Source organism: Aedes albopictus, chromosome 3 (genome assembly GCF_035046485.1).
Source record: "Aedes albopictus strain Foshan chromosome 3, AalbF5, whole genome shotgun sequence".
NCBI lineage: Eukaryota > Metazoa > Arthropoda > Insecta > Diptera > Culicidae > Aedes > Aedes albopictus.
Genome location: NC_085138.1, coordinates 190,502,530 through 190,507,480, shown reverse-complemented (window position 1 = coordinate 190,507,480; position 4,951 = coordinate 190,502,530). Strand labels below are relative to the sequence as shown.

The 4,951-nt window shown below is 37.9% G+C and overlaps 1 long non-coding RNA gene across 2 annotated transcripts; it reads right to left on the bottom strand.

Annotated features, from left to right (window-relative positions):
- Positions 1-503: 503 nt before the first annotated feature.
- Positions 504-1,203, bottom strand: LOC134292253 (uncharacterized). Of its 2 annotated transcripts, XR_009999542.1 has the most exons (3): positions 747-1,203; positions 599-684; positions 504-539 (listed from the first exon to the last, which is right to left on the bottom strand). It is a non-coding gene; the product is annotated as an uncharacterized LOC134292253 (long non-coding RNA). The 2 variants fall into 2 exon arrangements; XR_009999543.1 differs by having other exon boundaries at positions 504-684.
- Positions 1,204-4,951: the final 3,748 nt, after the last annotated feature.

Here is a 4,951-nt window from a genome sequence, read left to right as displayed (position 1 = left end):
GGGCTTCTAACGGTCCTTCAACCGTATGACCTTTACTCGGTCGACAGCGGGCAACTTTCTTCGGGGTTGGCAGGGCAATCGGCAATTCGTGGTGACCGCCGGGGTGCGATGGGACACTACGGCGAGCTTCTTGACTCCAGTAGGGTAGGTGGGCAACCAATCCCCAAAATGGCGTAGTCGGGGACGGTCTATTGTTCCACCCGGCGTCACAGTGAATAGGCTATTGTTGGATTCCTTTTGTCCGTGGCTTTCAAGATGGCGACGGCTTAGCGTGGGTCGTGACCGACGAACCAACGTAAAGCGACCTGATGTACGTGGACGGTCCTGCGAGAACACGAAATAGAGCCCTCCGGGTTTTACACCGAAGGTAGAAAAGAAAAGGCCCAGAAGTTGACCTATTTCCGGGATTAGTACACCTAAATGTCACCGTCTCTCTTCCTGCACCACTTCACAAATTCTTTCACAGTCCTACCTTTTCTTGAGAATTCCTTTTGTTAAGGGCGAATTAACCTCTAGTTGAATGGTTCTATTGAAGTAACCTGTTTAACAAAAGCGCATTATTCACCTTTCTTCTTTTAAACCACATTTTCTTACTCACCGTACTACAAATCGTACTAATTCACAAAACCGTACTATTAGCCTTCTAAGTTTTAACTAGTTTTAAGTTTTAACTAGCTTTAAGATCTATAAAGAAAAAACCACATATTAACTATATACACCTTATACTTTTAAAACAAACACTTTACTTTTAACTACCCGACGCGCACTTCAACTATCGGGGATAGTCACGGACGGAATGAAATTGATAATTCCTTGATGATTAACGTTTAAGGCTAAATCGCAGAGAATATCCGAAGTTTGATAACTTTTACGAAGTTTGACAACTCGGTTTGCAATAGTTGGCAACCCTTCCTCGCAGGGATCTAATTAGGCCGACAATTTCTATAGAGACTATTTTTTTATAGACTGGTAGCTCAAACCGCTGCAAATAAACGACACGGGCCAGTAACGTGTGTTATTATAATAACAACTTGGCTCAGTTTTGACAGCTAGGATTACGCCACCAGTGAGGCTGTCAGTTTTGGGATTTTATTTTGTTTTTATATTTGGACAAGGCATTAGGTGCCCACTGGCAGGTGGGGTTCAAAGGCGAAGAATATTTGAGGAGGAGCCGAAAGTCTAAAAACTTGGAACCTACGGTTACACGACAGCGCAGGTTGTTGATTGGACATGAGTCATTTTCAAGTAATTTTACCTTTGGGTTAGAATAACTTGAAAATTATTCTTGACCAACTATTAACCTGCGCTGTCGACACTCCTTTGTGACATGGGACTCGAGTGGAACGATTTTCACGAAGTCCGTTCAGCTGCTTGGTTTTGCTGATATTGAAATTAAAGCTATTTACGTAATCGTAAACGTACATCCGAATAAAGAGTGAAGCCAGGCGAATCGGATTAGTCATTAATGTGACGAAGACAAAGTACATGATGGCAAAGGGCTCTAGGGAGGAATCACCGTACCCGCCACCCCGAATTTCTATCAACGATAATGAAATCGAGGCGGTTGAAGAATTCGTGTACTTGGGCTTACTGGTCCGCCGACAACAACACCAGCAGAGAACACTACGATCAAATAAAGTTCGCCGTCACACGAAGTTAACTGCTGAGATAACCAACCATCGTCCACACCGCGAAAATCGGGATGCTACGGTGTGCGGGTCACGTCATCAGGAAGTCGGATAGCAACCCGACTAAAATGGTTCTCGAGAGTCATCCGACCGGTACAAGAAGACGTGGAGCGCAGCGAGCTAGGGGGGTCGACCAAGAGGAGGACGATCTGCGGACCCTTCGCAGAGTGCGGAACTGGAGACAAACAGCCATGGACCGAATGGAATGGAGGCGGCTACTATGTACAGCAGAGGCCACCCCGCCCTTAGCCTGATCGGTAAGGTTAGGTAAGATCGTAAATAACAGATTTTGTGGATTAATTAATATGGTGATAGTGGACCGATTCTGGACCCAATGTATTTTACCAAGAAGATCTCTGATTGCATTACAATTTGGTGGAACCATTGTTATAGGCGTCATTGCCGCCTTCAATACTATTTATAACCACACCCGAGCAGAGGAAAATATCAAAATAATAACAACGGAATCACAAAACCTGTTTTTATATCTCGGTTTGTTATTATTAACTTATTAAGCCATCACCATTCCATTACATGTTCTGTTGGGCAATCTTATTTTGTTATGATCGTGCTCTTGATATATTTTCTTTAAATTACATTTCAATAACATGTTTTGTTGTAGCACAAGTTCAGTTATTATTGTGTCATTGAGACTAGCTTAGCAATCAAAACTACAGCATTCGAGATTTTCGTTGTTCACAGCATTCCGTGAGGAACTGTAAGAGAAAATATTATTTTGTCATCAGTTCCTCTTCTTACTGACATTACGTTACAGTGCCAACTTATCAGCCTTTTGTTTTGTAAGCACTTTGAAAAGTATACCTGTTTTTGGTCCCAGTTTCAGTTAGGTATGAATACGAAAATAGAGAGTGTAATAGAATGTTAGCCATTTTATGAAACATTTTGGATCAACTGGTGGAATTCAACGACAAACAACACATTTTCGACAAAAATGTAAAAAAATAAGTCATCAAGAACTCCATTGATTACACTAGTTTACAAAATAAAACGAAAGTCGTGAACTTCTGTCAACGACAAAAATTTTTGAAATAAAATTTAGTGCTGATTTCGAAACCGCGCTTCAAAAAATTTTAAGTAGAGCAGTTTTTGAGTTTTAGCTCAATATCGAGTTTTACAATTTTTAAAAATTTGGAATGTACTAAAATTCAAATATCTTGCGTTTTGTTCAATCAATTTCAAATCTTTTTCCATAAATTAAACGTTGAATACAATAGCATTCGATCATCTGAATGAAGGTTTTGCGTCATATTGATGAAATTCAAGATATTAGCGAGTTTTATGGACGATCTCCTTAAATTTTAGCAAAATTTCCAAAAATATATGAAGACATGTATTTTTTCAATAACAAAAAAACAATCTAAAAATTCTTTCTCAACGTTACCCGACCAGAAGCTCCTAACAAGATTATAACAAAATTATTTCAACCGTTGTTAGAAATAACACAATTTGATATAATTTTGTTGTAAGGATTTGTATATGTGAATAACCATAACAAAATTGAAACAAAATTTGTTATTATTTTAATAATAAAACTATAACAAAACCTGTATTATTTATTCAAACAGATATATAACAGCATTTGTTACATTATGCATATTAAAATAATTGCCTATAACACAATTTCGTAACACATTTATTGTAATATTTGCTACATTTATTGTAACAAAATAATTTCAAAATTTGTTGGGTTTTTTGTATTGACGCGAAATAGTATGATAATTTTTGTAATATTGATCACTCGAACCGAAAGCCATAAAACAAAACTTATAGCATCCATTTAGAACAAAACGCTTAAATCGTCATGTTAAAACCCCCGTAAAGCGTCATGGAAGAACGCTTTTTTGTATGAAACTCCTAAAATTTTTGTATGGACCGTAACGCTTGGTTGTACTTTCCCCTCTCCCTTGAGCGACGCGTAATTTGGGAACGGCGTCATATTTGTTAAAAAAAAATCTAACAGAGCAACTTGTTAACATTTAATTATAATCTTCCAAATTCTTCCCAAACCAGCAGTGCTTTGCGATGTCATTACAGCTGGAAGGCGTAATAAAAGAAAATTGGTGGGATATCACCATGGCTTGTCGGATGTAAACATTATTATCAATACTAACTGTAAGCTGGAATATATGTAGGTGGAAATCAAATACTTCACAGCTATCTTTTTTCTATTTTTTTGGAATTCTTTTATTGCACTCTAATCCAAAACCGGAATAATTCCCGGTAATGTGCCAATCGAATAAGAATCCTCACCAACAAAACAGCTGCTTTCATAGAGTACGTTTGGTACGTTGTGATACTGTTGCAGCGCTTTGTAGCGTTTTAAAGAACATTCTTTCTGCTGGAAGCTGTGGCGAAGAACCTGTTGACGCAACAGCACAGTATTTTCTAGATGATGTTAGTTTTGTGGCACAATTGTAATGTCTTGTCTGGTGTGAAACACAACAAGTAAACATTGACAAACTTCCCCTTCATCAGACCATTAAGCTTTTCTTTCTTCTCTGTTAACCTTAGTTTTGTTTTCTTACGCGATAGATAGTCGGGTAAACAACATTAAAAAAAGTTTGGAACTTTTTATCAGACCGTTTTTAAATTTTGGTAGGATGTCGAAGATACAGTAGACGTCCGATAACTGCAACATGTTAACGTTTAACTTAGCGAACAAAAATCCGATAACTGGAACGCTTGACAGTATAAACAAACCATCGCCTGACGTTAAGTCAACGTCTGTTCATTTTGGCTAACATGGCGCACCATTTTGACATTTAGCGGTGCGATAACTGCAAATTTGTTGCACTTACCAGACTTGCATTTAAAAAGCATTGCAGTTAAACCGCTTGCGTTGACCGAACGTCTACTGTAATAGCGTTTCTGAAATTAACCGGACTTGCAATACTTTTGAGTTGAATTTTACACAAATGACGTATCTCTACACGCGATCGTTTGAGATCGACTACAATAAATACCAAAACAGTACTGCTGTTCTAATCTTGCCAAAAAGTAAACCAAGTTACCAAAACTGGAACTAAATAATTATAACATGGAATTTGTTTATTCTACTATTTTGCTTCAACTTTAGGGAACACCTATTAAGTACGTCACGTTAAAATTGGAAACTTTCAACCCTCCCTGCCTCCTCCAAACGTGACGATAAACTTAATGGATGACCCCTTATGTGATAGATTCCATTTCATTGCATAAAATTAAAAAAGTGGAATATAACTAAATTATATCTACAGCTGTTA